The sequence below is a fragment of the Canis lupus genome, chromosome 14, assembly GCF_048164855.1.
Source record: "Canis lupus baileyi chromosome 14, mCanLup2.hap1, whole genome shotgun sequence".
Taxonomy (NCBI): Eukaryota; Metazoa; Chordata; class Mammalia; order Carnivora; family Canidae; genus Canis; species Canis lupus.
The window spans coordinates 11,467,695-11,490,400 of NC_132851.1; the positions used below are offsets into that span (position 1 = coordinate 11,467,695).

A 22,706-nucleotide genomic window follows, 5' to 3' on the forward strand; every position below is an offset into this window, starting at 1 on the left:
TAATGCAATCCCTCTCAAAATACCATGGACTTTCTTCAGAGAGTTGGAACAAATCATCTTAAGATTTGTGTGGAATCAGAAAAGACCCCGAATAGCCAGGGGATTATTGAAAAAGAAAACCAGAGCCAGGGGCATCACAATGCCGGATTTCAAGTTGTACTCCAAAGCTGTGATCATCAAGACAGTGTAGTACTGGCACAAAAAAACAGACACATAGATCAATGGAACACAATAGAGAATCCAGAAATGGGCCCTCAACATTATGGTCAACTAATATTCAACAAAGCAGGAAAGACTATCCACTGGAAAATGGACAGTCTCTTCAATAAATGGTGCTGGGAAAATTGGACAGCCATGTTCAGAAGAATGAAACTAGACCATTCTCTTACACCATACATAAATATAAACTGAAAGTGGATGAAAGATCTAAATGTGAGACAAGAATCCATCAAAATCCTAGAGGAGAACACAGGCAACACCCTTTTTGAACTTGGCCATAGCAACTTCTTGCAAGATACATCCATGAAGGCAAGGGAAACAAAAGCAAAAATGACCTATCAGGACTTAAGATAAAAAACTTCTGCACAGCAAAAGAAACAGTCAATAAAACTAAAAGAAAAAAAAAAACTAAAAGACAATCTACAGAATGGGAAAAGATATTTGCAAATGACATATCAGATAAAGGGCTGGTTTCCAAGATCTATAAAGAACTTATTAAACTCAACAGCAAAGAAACAAACAATCCAATCATGAAATGGGCAAAAGACATGAACAGAAATTTCATTAAGGAAGACATAGACATGGTCAACAAGCACATGAGAAAGTGCTCCGCATCACTGGCCATCAGGGAAATACAAATCAAAACCACAATGAGATACCACCTCACACCAGTGAGAATTGTGAAAATTAACAAGACAGGAAACAACAAATGTTGGAGAGGATGTGGAGAAAGGGGAACCCTCCTGCACTGTTGGTGGGAATGTGAACTGGTGCAGCCACTCTGGAAAACTGTGTGGAGGTTCCTCAAAGAGTTACAAATAGAGCTACCCTACAACCCAGCAATGGCATTGCTGGGGATTTACCCCAAAGATACAGATGCAGTGAAACAGCAGGACACCTGCACACCAATGTTTCTAGCAGCAATGTCCACAATAGCCAAACTGTGGAAGGAGCCTCAGTGTCCATCAAAAGATCAATGGATAAAGAAGATGTGGTCTATGTATACAAAGGAATATTACTCAGCCATTAGAAACGACCAATGCCCACCATTTGCTTTGACGTGGATGGAACTGGAAGGTATTATGATGAGTGAAGTGAGTCAATCAGAAAAGGACAATCATCATATAGTTTCACTTATATAGGGAATATAAAAAATAGTGAAAGGGACCATAGGGGAAAGAAGAGAAAATGGGAAAAATCAGAGAGAGTGACAAAACATGAGAGACTTCTAACTCTGGGAAATGAACAAGGGGTAGTGGAAGGGGACGTGGGTGAGGATGGGGTGACTGGGTGATGGGTACTGAGAGAAAGATTCCTAAATTCTTTCTGTGAAGACAGCAACCAAGAGAGCAAAGCCAGACAAAGGACGGAAAGCCAGCTCATTTCTCTCATGATCATGAATGCCTTTTTCACCTAAAATTGCATTGCTGAGAATTATCCATATCTTGGTGTCTAGGTGTAGTTTGTGTTGACTGGTGCAGAGTACTTTATTCTAAGCGCATACCAAAATAAGACAGTTTATTTTCCATTTCTTTTTTCAATTTTGTTATTTCCTAGTTTTTGTTACTATGCAACAGAGCTGCTATAAACATCTTTGTACAGGTTTCCTGGTGTAGGTTATACAGGACATTCTTCTAGGCATGTACCTAAGAGAAGAATTGCTGGATCATAGTCTATGCATATGCTCCACTTTACAGCATAAAACCAAACCGATTTCCAAATTAAAGAGGCATCTGCAGTTGCTTTTTGGTATGGTATAGGGAGAAACTCAGTTTCATCTGTTTCCTTAGGTATAACCTTCATCTAACTCCACTTGTTTAAAAGCTGTTTTCCCCAAATGATTTGGTGTGCTACGTCTTTTATATATCAAAGTTCCACATATATGTGGGTGTGTCTTGCAATCTATGTTTCATTGATTGATTTTTCTGTCCCTCCACCAAGATATAATTGCTGTAGCTTTTAAACAAGCCTGGATATTTGGTAGTGCCTGAGATCTCTTGGGCCCTTTGGCCTTCTGTATTAATTTTAAAGTCTGTTCTTCCTCTCACGAACATGTATATCTCTTTATCTACGTAGTTCTTTAATTTCAGTTATGTCTATAGATTTCCCAAGATGTCTCTCATATCTTTTGTCAGGTTTAATTTTGTATCTTTGATTTGTTGTTGTTGTTGCCCAAAGATAACGTTCTTTTTCATTAAATTTTCTTAACTGTTCCTGCTGTATAAGAATGAATATGCTCCTTGGTAACTTTCTTTCATCATTGCTAATTGTAGATTCTTTTGGGCTTTCTTTGTTAATGATAATATTGCCTTCATTTAATACTTATTTTTTATTCTCAAAAATAAGTCATAAAAGCTTATATATTAGTCTGACATTTTCATTTTATAAATTTAAAAATGACTAAGACATTTTGGTAAAGAAACATAATAGAAGTGTACTACCAGGAGAGAGACAATGGTAAGTACCACATCTGGGATGGTAGTTGCCATGGACAAGAGAGACAAAGGGGTAGCAGATAGAATCAGTTATTATCAGCATCCTAGTTTTGTATTTCTGGATGGTTTCATAAGAGTCTTCTAGAGAGACGGTTTAAAAAGTTGCCTTGAATGGAGTAATAATGGAATTATTATGACTAATGAGAATTAGTCATCAATCAACAATCATATTCATCCAATTTTATGATTCTGAGACCCAGTTAAAATAAGAACCCTATTAAAATAATAACCTCATTAAATTATAGGAGGGGGCTACTGAGGCACAGAGGGTACTCATAGCTTGATAACAAGTGATGGAGCTAAGATTTTTTTATACAGATGGTCTGACCCAAGAGGCCCATGATCTTAGTCATATGCTCTAAAATGGGTGGAATGTGCAGATGTAAAAGATAAAACTAACTAAATAAAATAGTATGGATAGTAGCAGCAAGAGTGGGAGCATATGTATTATCTTTCCATTAACTTACCCTTGTACAGTAATTACTAGACTCTACGTAAACACAGGGCAATAAAGAACTGATGCAACTTACAAGAAAGAGGGAGAGTTGGATCCCTGGGTGGCGCAGCGGTTTGGCTCCTGCCTTTGGCCCAGGGCGCAATCCTGGAGACCCGGGATCGAGTCCCACGTCGGGCTCCCGGTGCATGGAGCCTGCTTCTCTCTCTGCCTGTGTCTCTGCCTCTCTCTCTCTCTGTGTGACTATCATAAATAAATAAAAATTAAAAAAAAATAAAAAAGAAAAAGAAAGAGGGAGAGTTAAGATTTGAGCTATGCAAGATTTGGGATGAAAGAATGACACAAGAGAAGACTCTGGGAATGAGGAACAGGGCTGAGACAGTCAGCCCACTCCTGACAGCAGAGATGTTAAGAGTCTCTAGAAAGAAGGAATCTGTGGTTAATATAAAAGCTACAACTGCATAATATAAATTATCCACCTAGGTTATATATATGACTCATGTGGCAGCTGGACTCACCCTGTACTCTGATATTTAATTAAATTTTTGTAAAATGCTAGACTCCCCCACCACCACCACCATACACATGAAGTTCAAAGGAATTCTTAACAGCTCACATCTCCTATGGTGCCTACATTCTATAGTTCTGCATCCATGAGTTCTCAAGCTCACTCACATCCCACTTCCCATGACTGTTGTCTTCTCTCCTGTCTGCACTAACCCACATGCAGAACATACCTCCTTTTATATTATTTCTTCCAAAACTACTCTCATAAGGCATTTGTATGCTACCCTAGCACAACCACCAATTTAAATTTTAATATTAAACATTACCATTTAGAAGTCCTTTAGCGCCCATGCCGTCAGGTGTTCCTCCATGACCACCCTTCTCCACAGAGCCCAGCCAGTGGCTGTGTGCATCCTCACATTGCTGCTTCTTCATCTCCTCTCCAATTTCTTCCTTGGCATGGATTCAGCTTCATGTTAACTTCTCACAGACTGTTTTCGCCTTCTCTTCCTCCGTTATTTCATAGCAGCACTCCAACTCTGTCAAAACATCCCATCAAGGTATTTTTCTAAACAAAGACAATCACTTTCTTAAGGTTTGTCCTTGTGCCATGTAATACTTGTATATTGCACAGTAAACAGCTGCTAACAAGAGCTCCTCGTGCCTCTCTAGCACTTTCTTGGATCCTCCACTGGAACCACAGACCTCCTGCCTATAATCCAGCCACTGAACAGATAACATGCAGCATAGAAGAAGAGAACCTTTACCAGACTTATCAATATTTAAAAAATATTTTTAGTATAACCCTCTTAGGAGTGTATGTAAAAAGACAATAATGAGTATATATATGTTGATGTTTGAGAAAGAGAGAGAGTGGTCCATTTTGACATCGTAACATTTCTTGCCTTTTCCTATGGTTGAAGACGCCAAGTTTCTTTTAGAAGTCTCTCTACCATTATGTGCAGTGTTCCTAGATGGTTCATTCAGGGGACAAAGAATAGATGTGTGACCCAAATGAAGGAGGGAACTCAGACTCTGACTCCTAGTAATTAGAATTGCTAAAATGAAGGTTTGTGCGGGACATACTTATAGTAAAAAATTATTGGTTGTTTATCTGAAATTCAGATTTAATTACGTGTCCAGTATATTTTTTTGCTACATCTGGCAGCCACATCGTAATCAAAAGTCCTGGTTGCCTGACACAGACAGAAGACTGCTGGGGTCCAGCTACTCTTCTGTCCACTACTTTTTGTCTCCAGGATTCACTGTCACTACCCAGGCTCTGTCCTGCCTCAAACCTGGTTATTTAACTATTCCCCCAGTTCTTTGACTATCCCTACCCCAAAATCCTCCACTATATTTCTTTCTTTTTTCTTTTCTTTTGTTTGCGATTGTCGTTGTTGTTTTGTCTCAGATATGTAAAGTCGTTTTTTTGTAGTTTCTAGCAAAAAAATCACGGCAGCAACACAACTGGCATACCCATGCTGGAAATAGCCAGGGTATTTTGGCCCAAAGAAAATCTCTAATACTGAATTTATTGCCACTAAGATCTAAGATAAAAATATTGACTTAGAAAATGGACCCTTCTGACTTCTCCAGAACTTCAGACCTGGCAATATGGGGCTGCAGCTCCACTGGGTAAGAACCATCTGGATTAGAGCAGTTGTCCTCCATAGACAGAATATGCACTTGTTTATTTATACTACCTGCCAGGCCTTGTGGGTGTTTGAGAATGTGATCGATGATACGTATAGTGCCTTCATGCTCCCTGGTTCTTTAACACTGCCTGATGCAGTTCAGTTTAACTCAATAAATCCTTGCTTAGCACCTAAAGTATTTGGCACTGAGGAGAATGAAGGAAGGTTCAGTCCACACCATCAAAGAACCTCTTAGTCTAATGAGTGTGGCAGACACTTCGAAGGAGAACTTCATATGTAATATGGTGCAAGAAATAATGGAAGTAGGTCCAGGGTAGTATGAGAACCAATAAAGATCATTTCATTCAACCTGGGTTTCTGGAGAAGATGAAGCCTCCCTGAGACTAGAAGGATAAGGAAAAGAAGACTTGCTGAGAGGTGAGCAAGTTGAATAAAGGAGAAAAGGCATGAAACAGTAGATGCAATGTAAATAAGTACAAGGTTATTTTTTTTTCTTTTCTTTTCTTTTTTTTTTTTTTTTAACAATGAGGTGATTTCTGATGCCATGGTTCTAGGGGAACCTCTGGCAATCTCTAACTCCTGACTAGACTTTAGTCCCAGGCTCTGTTTTCATTTTGCTAATAGGTATTCCCTCAATCTTGGCCCTCCAGGATGTACTTGTTTGACCAGTGTTAATTTTCCATTCTCTGTCTCTCTTGTCACCCTCCAGAGTAGTGGGAGCCCCCTCACTTAAAGAAAAACTTCATAGCGCCACCTCCAGGCCAATGGCTTCTCAGGGATCCAAGCCCACAGTGGGTCAAATTCGTCTTTTTTTTTTTTTTTTTTTTTTAATCTACCTGCTTCTATATCTTCAAATTCTGACTAGGATTTTATGATTTCTAGGTAAGTTACAGATCTCTTAAAAAGTATCATACACGTTCAGCATTAAGCCTCACAGACCAGAATCAATAAGATAATGTTACCATAAATTTGTTCCATTTGTTTCTCAACTCTTAGAAGAAAGCTGTTCTTCAAGGGAAGAGTTTTGTCTTGTTCAGTGCTGTATCCACAGTTCTGCAAACACTATTTCACACATACCTTAACAAATATCTACTTAGTTTAATTAGTGATATAAGATTTGCCACTTATTAAAAATATAGATTTTTTTATAGTTCCACTTGCATAACTGTTTAAAATGCAAACAATTCCAATAATCTTTATCAAGCAAATCAAATTAGTGTGACTGGATAATTTGAATATAGACTATAAGCATTCCTTCTTTTTGATACTTAAATGAAAATTGGGCATTTAAATCACAGGCTTACCCTTAGAAAAGACAGTGGGTTGGTTGCAGCCAAAATTATTTCAATATTTTTGTATGGTATAGGGAGCCAAATGACTAATATAACTAAATAGTTCTTTTTATTTATTTTTATTTGCAGCATGGTTCATGCAATTCTTCTAAACAATGACATAAAAGAGATTTCCTTGTGTATAACTTACATACCTCCCATAAAGTAAATGCTCAAAGATGCTAGAACAGATCACCTGCTGCTGTACTGTTCTCATATCCAACAGAGTTGATGCACGATATATAAATACTCAAATCCAATATTAAAAACTCAGGTACTTGACTAACTTTAATAAAGTTTCTCAAACTCTATCAATATATTTAAAGTACATATATATTTTAAGAAAGATTATTGTCAACAACTTATCTATAAAAATAAGTTTAATGGTTTGGCCCATCTAACTTTACTACTATGAGTATGAACATTTAACTTTTAATATGTGATCAGGCTTATCCTACCTTCTCTCAACATTAACACCAACCAAATCAAAAGGAGGTAGTAGAGTGCTAACACGTGAAGATTAATCCAGTGATTCCTGTCACAATGCTTTCCAGGAGGAGGTACCCATGTTACTGGATTTGGGTGATATGGTTTGTTCTTAATTCCCCGATTTGGACAACCAGATTGAATAGGAAGAGAATAGCGATTCTGATGGCCATTCCCTCAGCACATTCCTGGCTTCTTTCTGGACAAAGTGTGCCTTATTGGAGGAGGCAAGAATATCAGTTCTGAAATCTGGTACAAAGGCGTGGGGTTGCAGTCACTGAAGTGGGTTTCACTCCTACTTCCTTACTTATTTCTTCATCTGAAAGAGAGGGTCCTGAATGAAAATCAGAGGTAATGCTATCAAAGCTGGATAGAACTGGAGCGTGATATGATGAGTGAAATAAGTCAGTCGGAGAAAGACTTATCGTATGTTTCACTTATAGGTCGATAACGAGAAACAGCACAGAGGATCATAGGGGAAGGAAGGGAAGATGGAATGGAAAGAAATCAGAGAGGAAGAGACTCTTAGCTCTGGGAAACAAACAGAGTTGCTGGAGGGGAGATGGGTGCAGGGGATAGGGTAACTGGGTGACGTGATGAACACTGGGTGTTATATGCAACTGATAAATTATTGAACACTATGTCTTAAACTAATGATGTACTGTTATGTTGGCTAATTGAATTTAAATTAAAAAAAAAAAAAAAAGCACCAGGATGTCTGGGTGGCTCAACGGTTGAGCATCTGCCTTTGGCTCAGGGTGTGATCCTGGAGTCCCAGTATTGAGTCCCACATCGGGCTCCCTGCATGGAGCCTGCTTCTCCTTCTGCCTGTGTCTCTGCCTTCCTCTACCTGTCTCTCTCTCTCTGTCATGAATGAATAAATAAAAAATATTTTTAAAAAATAAAAATAAAATAAAAAAATTCAAAAGCACCAATGAACGCCTTGTTTTTCTCTCCATCCCGATAGCACATCTCCCATGGCTCCCCACCCAGAGTGAGTCCTTTGGCAACCTAGGTCGACGACATACAAGATGCCCCTGTTCTCACAGGCTCAGGACCTCTGGATCAACTGTGAAACTCACTGACACGAATACATCTGTAGGCCTGTCTTTTTGATGGCTTTTCTGGATATCACTGATTTTTGTATTACTCTGGAAGTAGCAGAGTCAATTTCTCAGAAAATCTCACAATGGCCTCTTTTCTCCACTTACCATGTTTTTTAACTCGCCTTGTGAGGAAGAAGATAACAGCAGCAAATTCTTTCTTCACTTTTCCCACCACCCCCTGGGCTCTGGGGCAGCAGACCTGGCAGCTGCACAGCCTTCCAGCCCCGCAAGAACCAAGGCGCCACCTCCCCTCAGAGAGCCTGGTCCCCAGCGTGTGGTTCCCATATCATCTCAATGTTTCTCTTTAAACTATAAGATTTATCAAGTGGTAAGCTGGGAATTATTTTGTTGTGTTCCTTATGAGGTATTTCAAGGAGAGAACCAAAAGACGTATTAGCACTTTACTGGAAATTGCCTATCCACTTCCCTATTGCCTATTTATACCTAATCTTATTCCAGAAAAGATTCAATGTGGTTTGCAGAACTACATAAACTACTTCAAAAGCATAAATAAAAGCAGAGCAAAAGAAAGAAACAAAGGATATAAAACACAACTAAGAATGAGTGTAAAATGTACATCATAAAGACCCGTATGGTTTACTACAACTGAGTCACAAATTTGGCCCTGAGCACTCTACCAAGTTCACTGGCAGAGGGAAACCTGATCAGTTCCTCAACGCACAGGGTTTATAATACAGAAACAGCAATTTATCATGATGAACGTGATGATTACTGTCCCAAGATCAGACAGGATGTGCTTACTAATGTTCTTATATTTTACCTTAATATAGGCTGATGATCACAGTAGAGAACAATTTAATAAAAGCAGTTCTGCAAGGAGGAAATAGCTGCTGGTGACTTGCTTCTCCTTATTTACCTACTTGCTATAATCAGTGTGACTAGCTAAGAATTATAGTATACACAGCATGCAGTTGCCACAACAGTCCCTTATGCAGAATTCTCCTATTTCTTTCCAAATTATCACTTTATTCTCTATGCAATATATTTCTAATCAAGCACAGAAGCAAAAAATAATGCTGTACCTTTAACAATATCATTCAAGAAAGAACCACCAATAATCCTGATTTCTATTATAGGCTTTTTTGTTTGCTGCTGTATAAACAAAATTATGATCTTTACCATTTAAAAACTCAGACATATCCTATCCCATTTCTATTTGCATAAAGTCTATGGAGTTCCACATTGCATCAGCCGTGGCATTTTAAATCTCTGGATATTTTAATTATTTATGACAAAGATGGATAAAGATTATATTGTTTGATGGAGTCATGTTGACAAGCAAATAATGGTGTTTTTAAAAAGGAAAATGTGAGGGATCCCTGGGTGGCGCAGCGGTTTAGCGCCTGCCTTTGGCCCAGGGCGCGATCCTGGAGACCCGGGATCAAATCCCACATCGGGCTCTCAGTGCATGGAGCCTGCTTCTCCCTCTGCCTATGTCTCTGCCTCTCTCTCTCTCTGTGTGACTATCATAAATAAATAAAAATTTAAAAAAAAAAAAAAAAAAGGAAAATGTGAGATTTTACTTTCTAACACATGATTGTTTCACCTTATAAACCTAAGGTTAAAAGAAAAGTTTTAAATCAATCACTGGGTGGTGGGTAGAGATTTTAGATTCCAATTGAACAAGCCTACTGGCACCATGGCCATATGCTAAGCACTGTACCAAAAGTTTTCACACAAATATACCAAAGTAAGTGTCCTGACAACAGCCCTATGAAGTGAAGGCTATCATTCCTATTTTACAGATAAAGAAGTTGGGACAATAGTGCTATGGTCAGTAAACTTTTTCTATAAGGGACAGAGAGTAATTATTTTAGACACTGTGGACCATTAAAGACTTTGCAACAACCATTCGGCTCTGCTGCCAGAATGTGAAAGGCATAGACTGGACTGAAAGGAATGGCTGTGGCTGTGTTCCAGTAGAATCGTATCCACGAAGGAGATAGCAGAGCCACAAAATACAGGTCCTTGGGCCATAATGTGCACACCTCTGAAAGATAACTTGCTCAAGATCACTCAGAAAATTTGGATTAAAATTCAGATTTTCTGCTCTGAAGCTCAATGTTTTTTCTAATCTGCCATCCTTTCTTTAGTGCCTAGACATCCATTTTAAAATAACAAGCTATTTGTGGACAACTTTTGATCAGTTGTTTTTAATCTAGCCAAAATAAAATTCCAGAAAATTTGTTTGAAAAAAATGTTTTTAAATATTCAATCAATTATCTACTAATAGCTTTATGTATATGTTGACAAATACACTTCAAAAATGTTTTTGTTGGAGGTCAAAGATACCCTCTTTTTTTATTATTGAAATGAGGAACGGTCTAAAGTCAATGATCTATCTCTACATTTAAAAAAATTTAAAAAATGAAGGGCAAATTAAACCTAAATCACACATAAATATAAGAGTAGGGGCACTTGGGTGGCTCAGTCAGTTAAGTGTCTGAGTTCAGCTCGAGTCATGATCTCAGGGATCTCCTGGGATTGAGCCCAGCAGGGAGTCTCCTTCTCCATCTCCCTTTTCCCCCACTTATGCACACATGTATACTCTCTCTCACTTACTCAAATAAATCTTCAAAAGGGGAAAAAAGGTAAGAGTGGAAATCAATGAAATAGAAAAATCAATGCAGAATATCAGTAAAACCAAAACCTAATTGTAGAGAAAACAAAAGTGGAAAGACCTTTAGACAGCAAATAAGAGAGCGAGATATTTTTACCCTGGTATCACAAATGAAGACACTGAGACATGCCGTGGAGAATAAATGTTCTTGAGGTTATCTACCCATTAAGTGACAGGATCTTAAACCCATGTCTGCTGAGTCTAAATTCCATGTTATTTTCAATATGCCAGCAGTGAGTAGACTACATTGTATATTGTGGGGTGTCATGGACAGACAAGTTTTCCCATCTATTTTCCCTCAGCCTGAAATGTACGACCAAGCACTAAAAATGGAAGTGGAATACTTTTAGCACCTAAAGTTAGACACACTGTCATATTACTATATATCAAACAGTAGTATTATGAGTTTATTTCCAGAGTCACAGCATATGGCTGTTCAATAGAGAACTCTAATCAGTACTTCGCACTATGGTCTGGGCGAGTGGCTCTTCTGCAGGTGTGCAGCAGGCCACTTTCACGACTACACTTGGTGGTTGCTCTGGTTCATTCATTAATTCACCAGATATTTACTGAGTGTCTGCTACGTGCTAAGCACTGGGATAGACTCTGAGGACACAAAGATTAGGAGGGATCTTAGAGTTTAGTGGGGAAAATGAGCAAAGGGACAGGTAATTGTAATACATCATAGTGAGAGCAGAATGAACTGGTGACTCTTACGAGAGACTTCTAATTTAGAGGAGGAGTGAATATTGGGATTTGCCTCTATTTTCTTACCATATGGGCTTTTTACTCTTGTGCCACTAACCTAGGGTTTCGGCTCCACACAGGTAGTGCTGCACCGAAGGTCAAAGTAGTGATGGCCTTGTTCCTGGCTCCTTTATGGGAAGATTATGGTGGACTCTTAGAGATGTGGGTTCATTATAGATCTCTTAGGTAGTTAATCTATAAAGCAAACAAACCCGTGTCTGACTTGATTGTCTTTCTTTTTAATGTCAAAGTTATTAGACTAACAGACTCTTCCCATCAATGACAAAGCTGAGAAGAAACAGGAAGGGAAGGGGATGGAGAAACCTCCTTCTCCCAGAGCTACAAATATCTCAAGCACTGTACTTGTTCATGAGTGTCTTGTTCATGATGAAATCCCTCTCCCACCCACACCCTGCACATGAGCTAGTGCTGGATTGTACTTCACCATCAAATGTATGAATGGATGATTGAATCTTAGACGCATGAAAGTACTAGTCAGGGAATGTGGACGTTTCAGTGGGTAGGAAAGAATCTTCCAAGCAGAGTGAACAGCATTTGCAGAACCCTGCAAAAAAAAAAAAAAAAAAAAAAAAAGCAAGGAAGGAAGACTATGCAACAGAAGTTCCTGTAACATAAAATAGCCCAGACTAGCAAGAGAATTGAATAGAAAGAGGTTTATAAGATCTGAAAGTTAGAAATGTAATTGAGTCCAATCACTGCTCAGTTCAATCATTTGGCATCATGCCTTGCTGACTAAACTGTTTCCCTTTCTATGGGCTGGGTAAACATTCACTAGCGTATCATAATATCTAGTTAATAAAACATTAAACCACCTTCTCTATGTCAATTTGCACTTATGGGGGTATCAATAAATGAATCTATCATTGTGGGTATAAGCACATGTGAGATTTGAAATACAATGTATTTACAATTATCTCCAATTTTAGTGACTTTATCTGAATTTTCATGGTTGGGAAGTTTGGAAAATCATGCTATAATTTAAAGATACTGTTAATCAATCTGAAAATTAACATTTTCTCTCTTGTGCTTGCAGCAATAGCATCTGAGAACTTTATTTCAATTAGAAATGTCCAATTATAATAAATGCCTCTAATGAAGATGTAAAAGGACAAGGATAAAAGTGAAGAAACAGGAAGACTGAAGAGATAGGTTCTAAAGGGCAACCATTATTCAGTTTCTTGTAATTGCCTTCAAAATTCCCCACCTCCCTTAAAAGAAGAAAATCTGAATTATATATAATGTATTAGTAACAATTGTACTTTGGGAGTTTTTCCAGGCAACTCACATAAATGGGAAAACAAGTGCATGTGAGGTCATGTGTATCCATCTGAGTACTTAATGATAATAATATTAATTTTAAAGTACGTTAGGAAAGAAATGGTTAATCCTTACCTATTGTTCTTAGGTACCTGTTGTCTTGTTCAGATACACTTGTGGAGAAGGTAGAAGAAAATAAATTGTCAATTGCCAGCATCTATTCATTTTAACCTATGAGCTCATATTTTAACTCTAAGAATTTTTAAATGTCTTAATTCTTAATTACTAGGACATTAATTCTGCAAGCTCTGAGTTCATGTGGCACACATGTGGGAATATTTACTGATCAGCTTGTAAGAAGCAATTAAAATTCAAGGGTTCTTCCAATCACACAAGTTGCTTTAGAATCAAAGCCTATTTGAATGAAATCTATAAGCACAACATTTCTTTCAGCAAATCAGCATCTAAGGATGGAAGAGCACATGCAAATTGATGTCTGTGTAAGAAGATAGATTTAAGTCCAGAGGCAGGGGAGACTTTGACAAACTTGTCCCTACTACAAATAATGAATTTTTGCCCATAAGGAAGCCTAAGGCTTTTAGGAGACTCCATAGGAGGTCTATGTAATAAATATATGTCTACTATTTGTCTACTATCTACTATCATGTTTCCATGATTTAGTTTAATTCTCACATTTCTATGAGTTCAAGAGGTGGGCTCTATCATTTCTATTTTCCTTGTAGGGAAAGTGAGGAAGACAAACTTGACCAATGACACAGCTTAGAAGAGGAGCAACCAGGATTTGAATCGAATTCTAACCCTAAAGCCTCTGTGTTTTCTTCTCTACCCACAAAGTGCCAATTCTACATAAGCCTTTTGGAAATATGCAGTTAGTGGTTTGGGATATATAGCAACTTTAGTCCTGGTGCTCATACATCAGTACTTGTCTTTCCTTCAGAATAAAAGGGATGATTCATTGTCATGGGGAAAAGTCTAAAATCACCTATCCCTATAGAAAAGCCCACCTAAAGTACTCTAAACAGAAGAAACTCAAAATGAATGTATTCTATTTACTGTGGTTCACATTTAAATATTACTCTATAGACAAAAAATTGACATCTGTGGCTGTTAATATAATCACAGAGGTAGAGAACCTTCTCTCATCTCTTCTTGAATGTGAAACATTTAAACAAGAAAATTTCTCCAAGAATGTTGTTATTGTTATCACAAATTAACCATAATCTCCTTCCAGATTCCAATTCTGGAAAATCTGCCTCAATAAAATTCCATTTAAAAAAGAAATAAGGTACAGAATGAACCACAGGCTTCCTCAGGGAAACTAAGGCAGGGGCAGGGCCAGTGATGAGCTTCATGGATTTCCTTTTCTTCTAGTCTTGTTTAGGTATTTAAACAACACAAGAGCTAAGGAGGCTGTCACTGAAGGTAAGACTGCGTGATGAGGACCCGAGGAGAATCGGAGAAAGGTGTCTCTAAACCTCCTGCTCATTGCATGTCTGTGGGTAATTCTTCCCAGCTACACCCCTAATCCTCCACTAGCTCTTCTTCCTTATGGCTCTTGCCAGATACTTTACATCTCAGACATTTGGAAACTATTTCAAAGTGAGGGCCTATAAATAACACTTCCTGTCATACCTAGATGTAGCAGAGAAGTTAGAAACATGGACTCTGGAGCCGTGTGGCTTGGATTTGTATCACAGCTTTACCATAGACTTGGGCATGTGAAACATGCTTCATTTCTCCATATATATAATATGGTAATGGCAGCATCTCCCGCACAGAGTTGTGGTGAAGGCTAAGTGTGGAACAACAAATAGTACCTGGAACAGAGTAGGTTTTCAGTAAATGTTAGCTGTTGCTAATATTTTGAAGAAGTAGTAAGTTGAATTCTCCACCTCCATAGCCGTATACAGTTGATCCTTAAACAACATGGATTTGAACTGCATGGCTCTACTTACACACAGATTTTTTTACAGAACAGTTCCATAAATGGATTTTCCTTTTGGCTTTCTTACTAACTTTTCATTTTCTCCAGCTTACTTTATGGTAAGAATACTGTGTATAATACATACAACATTACAAAATATGTATTAACTGCCTGTTTATGTTATTAGCAAGGTTTTTGGTCAATAATACACTATTAATAGTTAAGTTTGGGGGAGTCAAAGTTATACATGGATTTTCAAGTCTAAGTGCACAGGGGTTGGTACCCCTAGCTCCCATGTTTTTCAAGAGTCAACTATAATTATCAAAATTCCATTGACACTTCAATTTAGTTGTGAAAAACAGGGATTTTGTTCTAATCTTCATCATATTCTCATAAAATACTCAGAGAAAAATATCCCATCTGTCTATAAACAATATTTCAAACATCACTGGTCACTAACTACCCTCCACTCAAAACTTTTCCGTGCTCCTACACTTTATGATTACATGATATTAATGAGTTGAAGGAGGAGCATTCACATTTTGCTATGTTTATGTCCTTCAACTTTTAATGTAATAAATATTTTCATTTATTTTTTAATTCACTCTTGGTGACAACTCACCTAATGGCATGTCAATCTTTTCATGATTTTCCCCCTATATAAACACATGGCCTTTGAAACCAACAACAGTTGTTTTGCTTTCTTCTAAATCATATAAACAATTAGATTTACAGATGGCGATCCACTAGTCCCAGTTTTCTGGGGACTTTCTAGATTTAAGCACATGAGGGTAGAGCCTGACATGGGGCTCCATCTCACCACCCTGAGATCATGACCTGAGCCAAAACCAAGAGTTGGACGCTTAATGGATTAAACCACCCAGGCATCCCACCCCATTGTATTGTTATGAAGACTACATGGAGGGATACAGGAGAAAAACCTAGAACAAGACCTGGCACAATCCAAGTATTTTAAAAAGTATTGTATCATGCTATTACTTTGAACCAATCACTGCCTTCAGTGAGAGGGCAAGATACTGACTAAATTTGACTATGGCCTTCAAGGAGCAATACAGATGCTTTGGGGAAGTGATCCTGGGTCTAGGTCAAGCAAGGCTATCCTAAAGAACGCTGTGTTTATTCTCTGCCTTTAGTTTAGGAAAGGGGCCTAACCTCTCTATGTATTCATTTCTTTACAAGCTTCATAGAATCTACTGTTAGAATTAATCTCAATTCACTTCCAGGTTTCAGGTATATTTAGTCTTCAGTAACTTCTCTTCCCAAATAGGACATCAGGACATTTAACATTTCAGGCACATACCAGGGTCAACAAAAATAGCTTTTGCCTCTGTCTCACTGCCTTCTATTTTGAATATTTGTGTTAATAATGTGCTTCCTTGGTGCTCTAAACCAAAGGATTGTTTTCATCCTAACCTTTTCATAGGTTGTCTTCAAAGAAATGTTGCCAGAACATCAATATGTTTTCCATTAGAAAACTGAAAATTTGTTCTCCACATAGTTCAGTATAAATGTGGGTATAATTGAGGATGTCTCACTCAGCCAGCCATGCTGTCATCAGGCATTTGTCACAGCCCCCCTCCCTGTCCCCAAATTCTATCCTGCTCTCCTGGCTTTCCCACTTTGTTCTTAGTCTCTCCCTAATTCTGCAGAGTGTGCCACCTTTCACCACACAGGGAGATGATTAGTGATGTGCATCTGGGTACAATTATTAAAAGTGTAATTATTATTTACACTACTCCTACTGAAACAATCATGCCCATCATATCTTACTTGGTTTTATTAATTGCCAAACTCTTCCTTTGACTCCCTCAACAACATGGTACCTACTACTCAGTTTTCTTCATTGGAGAAACAAAAGTGGTTAAAGAAGGTAATGAGATCTTTCCCCTTGCTTCTACCTTGTGCATTTAGTCATTAAGGGCAAATAGGTATGGCATCTAAAGAGTGAGCAGCGGCTACAGGGAAGCTTGGAGCCCATCTCTAGAGCCACACGGGTATACCATTAGCCACAGTGGCCCATGATTCAGTTAAGTCCCACCACAAGCCAGGCTACCTTCCTGATCTCCTTCATAGGCCAGTCCAGGTACCCATAGAAGCAGCATCCTGGAATCAGAAGATCATGGAATTTTATACAGGCTTGGAGTTGGGTCCCTCCAAACAAAAGTGACTCAATCGGTGAATTTTTACCTGTTTAAATTTCCTGTGGGGCTCTTCTGAGATTCAAGTTCAGCAGTGGATGCAGGGCTTCATCTTCTGAATGGCTCACATTCCTCCTCATGTTCATTTCCACATTTCTCTGCCACATTCCAGACTGCTTTATCTTCTTTGATTCTCCTACTTAATGAAGTTTTTCTTTTACTATCTTAACTATACGGAGAACTATTTCTTTATTTTCTTGAAGGTCTTCATAGGCTGGAGGCTAGAATTCACATCCCATTACTGCATCTTCCCTTAAGTAAAAGAGTAATCATTTACTGAGTTCTAATGATTCCACTTCCATGGGTTTTTATCACATATTCTCTATCTCTCTTTTTTAATCCCTCTGACACAATCCTGATAAAAACAATAAAACTACAATTTATAGAAGGTCTGTTGTGGGTCAGGCACTTTGTATACATTGTCTCTAAATCCTTCCCAGTACCATGCAGTGAAGAGGTTATTGTCTCTATGTGGCTCTTTTCTATTTCACTTACTATGATCTGATACATACATATATACTTTATATGTCTATTCATTGCCACAACCAACTGGAATGTAAACTCCATGAGGACAGGGATATTTGTTTGGTCATCACCATATCACCAGTACCTAGAACTGGTAACAGGTTGGCAAGGACCCATCATTTTAATTTAGAGCATAGCATAATGTCTAGCATTTATGTATCACCCAATAAATATTTGTTGAATTAATTAAGAGATCAAGAATGACACACAAGACTCCTTTTCTACTTCTGTCTGCTTATATTTTATTTTTGACTTTTCATAACAAATTGACCCATTCTGTATTTATTTATTTATTTGTTTGTTTGTTTATTTATTTATTTATTTAGTGAAGAGGGGCAGGGAGAGAAGCAGAGAAGGAGAATCTTAAGCAGACTCTATGTCCATTGCAGACCCTGATACAGGGCTCAATCTCACAACCCTGAGATCACGACCTGAGCTAAAATCAATGTACAGACACTTACCTGACTAAACAACTGAGGCTCCTCAAGTTCTAGGTATTGCACCTTCTATAATTGTGGCATCTGGTTAGGTGGTCTCTGCAAGATATTTGTCTTTACATCTTGTGTTAAAGCTTCAGGTCCACTCATTAGGCAGCCATTCCCAGGAAGGGAAGATGGAGATACAGTAGGAGAGAGCAAGAAAAAGTTGGAATCCATGAATATAATCTGGAATCCACAAGGAAAGACTGAAACCTGTGCCATTTCCTCTTGCCTCTGACCTTGATGATGTAGGAATCTGCAGAAATCAGGGCCTTTCTTCATAGAGTTAAATACACACACCTGCCACAGGATTCAGAGACACTGAAGAAGAATCCTGAGGAAGGTGGAGCCCTCAGAGGCCTGACAGTTGCCTCATGTGAATGAGTTAGACATCTGTAAGTTACAAAGTGGTCCTCCATATAGCTTACAAAAATATCCCTTGTGGCTCACCCCATCTGGAAACATACAGAAAAAGGAATTCTGAGAAATGTAGTTCAGTTTAGCAAAGTTGACACATTACAAAGCTGCCTCTCATATCTTCCAATTAATTGCTCATGACAGTTTTGAGTTGCATTTCCTATTTTTCCAGTGATTAATAACCCACCTTAATAAAGACTAGAAACTGGTTTTGTCTTTTATAAAGGTCTTAAGGTATTACTGAATTCCTATGTCTTGCCTCTACTATGCCACTTACAATTTAATAGGATACTGTCACTTAAATTAACTTCTCTATACATTTGTCTACAAATAACACTAAATCGAAATAAACACAGAAATAAAAATAATGCCTTAAAATGTTTAAGGCATTAAAAACTATTTTATAATTTTAAGGCATTTTAAGGAAAATTAAAAAGTATTTCTTTTTCATATAAAAGAGGAAGTCTAGAGCTGGTTTGTCTGTGAACATAAGAAACTCAAGTTTTCTCTATCAATAAGTTGTAGCATCTTTAAAGTTACTTCATGGTCCATGAAGGCTGCTAGATCTCTAACCATTGCACCTACTTTCCAGGAAGAGATAAAAATTCAAAGAGCTTACCTCCCAGCTCCCTTGCAGATTTCTTGAAGATTTCCTGGAAATCCTGAAGAGCAACTTTCACTTGTGTCTCAGAGCTTCAAGAGAATTCAAGAGCTGAGAATTATAGCTATGTACATTGCTTCAGGGGTAATGAATATTGGGAAGGAAATAGCAACATCTGCCACAGTTCCTAAGAAGAAAAACTTCCTACACAAATCATACTTACCTGGATAAGATATTGCTTACCTTCCTAAGAATGAGAATAGTACTGAATATGAGGTGAGCTTTAAAACAGTTAATTTTGTGGCAAGTGACTTCATTCAGCACTGTCAACAAAGACTTTTGAAGCTCTGCACTTACAATGTGGGTCTTACAGAGAGAGTCTTCAAACTCTTAAGCTGAAGCAGTGGAGATAATACAGAAACCCAGATTCTGTGGTCAAAGACACGAAATGTGAATTTCTGTAAAAGGTGTGCAGAGTGTTATGAGAGCTCAGCGGGACACTGGGTACACATCAGTGGGCAGTGATGGCCAGAGGAGCTGGAGGCTGATGGAGATGGGATTCTGGATGGGGCCCAGGCTGCACACAGAGACCTCCATGAAACCATCCTGGTTGAAACCAGCTTGTGGAGACTGTAAGGGTCAGCCAGATGGGGGCTCATCAGTTTACCAGCAGGCCTTTTCCCAATTGAGGGAAGGAGGGGACCCTGAGAAGAACTTGATATGGTTCCAGAGGACCTGCAGAAGTGGAGGAAGCAATGCAGAATTTACTTTGGACACAGAATTCGTGTCTGTTTAATATCATAGGGCGTGAGCCTGAACTTCCCACAGTTCCTTGCAGGTACTACTTTAAAGGTAGTTGTTCATTCACCTGATTATACTGTTGTCAAAACACTTCCCTGTCTTCATCATTAAGAGTGTTATGCCAAAGAAACAAACTTTGTTTGTACTGCCTTCCCCCTTAGCTTTAAAAAAAAAAAAGTTAGTCAAAATTTGCTTGTCACTTAGCCATGTTGATTTTTTATATGAAATATGACTACACTCTAACGAGACTAATATCTTACAAATGCAGTGGCATGTATGCATCTTAGTGAATGCCAATTACTTCAAAGTGTCGTGGGGGAGGAAAGCAGGGTTCCAGTGGCTGCTATTGTTCCAAACATTTGGGGAGCTCATATTCTAGGATTCAAAGACAGTGTGGCTATTAGGGGTGGGGGAGCACTGTCATGTATGCTTCTTGTTTTCTATCCTGCTTGAATAAAGGAGGACTCAAAGAATGAGTCTGTTCAAATGGTAGGCACTGTCTGCGGAGGCCCAGAGCATATGGTTAAGAGCACAGACTCCAGGGACAGAGCTCCCAAGTTCAAACCCTAGCTGTGCTCCACATGAGCTGGGCAACCCTGAGTGAGTTTCTTCCCATCTTTGCTCTCGATGTTCTCACCTGCAAAGTGGGGATACTAAAAATAGTTTTACTCAAAGGGCCTGGGGCAGACCTGAGGCTTCAGGTCAGGTTTAAGTTATTTTAGCTGCAAAGATAAGGTCCCTGGGAACAACCAGAAGAGGAATACTATATTGCTAAACAAAGAAGTATGAACATTAAACTTATATTTTTTTCCTCACAAAATATTCTTAAGCAATTAAGTTAAATATGAACAATCGAGTACCTGCTATTTTAAAAGAAAATTAAAATGGAGCACTCTTTATAATTAATTTCTTAAATCTTTTAAAAATAACAGATTCTCAATAATGTAAAGAAGGAGCAGAACAAGGTGCTTCTAAATTAGCATACCTGTTTTGAAGACAAATTAAAAGTTACAGAGAAAGGAAAGGACAGTCTCTAATTCCTCATCTAGCTTGTCTTCAAGAGCGTGGAGTCAAAGCTCTGTGCTCTGCGATGATTTGACTGCCTCCTCTCAGTAATCTATGTACCTAGAGTTGTGTCAGCCTGCCTGGTCAAATTTAGTTTGAGCGAACAAATTGAAAAAGTAGAATCAGTTGTTGGTTACTTTTAAAGATCTTCAAATTGCTTAATTACAGTCTTTACTGAATTTATCAAATCTATCTTTATTCCTCATTAAGAACAGAGCAGTTATCCTCAAACCACACGCGAAAACAAGACCACCCTCTGTGTAGTTACAAGGCCCTGGCGCCAATGGATCCATTGGGCTCCACAACTCACACAGAGGGCAGGACAGCAGACCAATCAAGCACGCCTGCCAACATTAAGTGATTCTTGCTGTGAAACTGTTCACACGCTCTAGAAATGTTAAGGGGCATTTGGGGTTTTGCATGAGTATGTAAATTCAGGTGTGTGGATGACTATGCAAACAATAATTTTGACCAAAAGTGTGTTTCTTTTTTCCCAGATAGACCCAGATTTGAAGAAGCCACGTGGGTCCTTGACTGTGTGTTTAGGTACTTTGCAACTCCTGGCCATGGGTAGAATATTCTAGTTATTGGCCATGGCTGTCTCCTTCATTCATTTCCAAAAAGATATATTTGTTTTCAGGCGGTGTATCCCTATTTATGCAACATGTATAGGCGTTCTTTCTGGTTGTGAGCATTGCATGTGTACAAGCAATACCTGGAAGTAATTTATACAATGAGCTTGAATCAGATGGAGGGGGAAAGCTTTATTAATGCACAAAACAGAATTCTTTCAAATTAAGATGAAAGACTGTTTTTGCAGTACACATTTGCAGTGGATTTCAAGTATCATCTTTCCTCTTTCCCTATTATTTGCTTTTGTCCCCTCTATTTCAAAGTGTTAATCTGATGCTTTGAGAAAGTTTCCTTTAAAAACATTTTAGATGCTCATTATGAACTCACTGTAAGCAGTTCAAAGGAAAATCTCTAGGACTTCTGTAAGTTTTAGGAGATGTGAAGAACACCGTTGTATCTGGCATGATATTATGTTTTGACCTTCAGAACACCAGTAGGAATGTCAGTAAGTGGCAGCAGGATATATATGAGCATTATATGGATGCATGAGAAGATAAAGTATCATTTTCCAAAATGAATTCTACTGGACTTGGGTATGAAATACACACACACATACACACACATATGGAGCAGGGGAGGTGGGAGAAGAGGGAATTCCATGGTCCAATACATTGGGGAAATGCTACACACCACACTCTATCCCTTCCTAGAGACATCCAATACACTTTATTATCTTAAAAGGTATGGAGTGCACTGTAATGAAGAAATCTGTTTAACCTAAAATTTCTCTGCATATCTGAACCACAGAATCCTCATCACTTGGAATTAGCAGGACTTGAGTTTTCAGGAAAACACCTAGGGAACCATTCTCTCAATAATCACCAATTAAGGCCTGTATTAATGATTAGCCAATGCATTAATTTTTAATTAATTCTCCTAGAAATTCTAATCATATTTTTCCTGTGAGCTAAATTATTTTATCTCTACAATAGTCATTTGTGTTGTTTGAACCTCCATAAGTTTGGAACACTGGAATGTTGAAGTTTTGTCTTTAGAAGCCAAGAGATGAGGCCTTATTTAAATCAAGAGATAGTTACTTTTCTAACCTGAATATTAGTTTGCCAGTGGTCTTTGCTTCTTCCACTCCCAGCTAATAATT

At 38.3% G+C, this 22,706-nt stretch overlaps 1 long non-coding RNA gene across 1 annotated transcript; it reads right to left on the reverse strand.

Moving 5' to 3' along the window:
• Window positions 1-4,007: 4,007 nt before the first annotated feature.
• Window positions 4,008-20,526, reverse strand: LOC140603364 (uncharacterized). Its single transcript, XR_012006341.1, has 8 exons — window positions 19,127-20,526; window positions 18,073-18,545; window positions 17,076-17,338; window positions 14,576-14,760; window positions 13,058-13,095; window positions 12,090-12,209; window positions 11,703-11,839; window positions 4,008-4,214 (listed from the first exon to the last, which is right to left on the reverse strand). It is a non-coding gene; the product is annotated as an uncharacterized lncRNA (long non-coding RNA).
• Window positions 20,527-22,706: the final 2,180 nt, after the last annotated feature.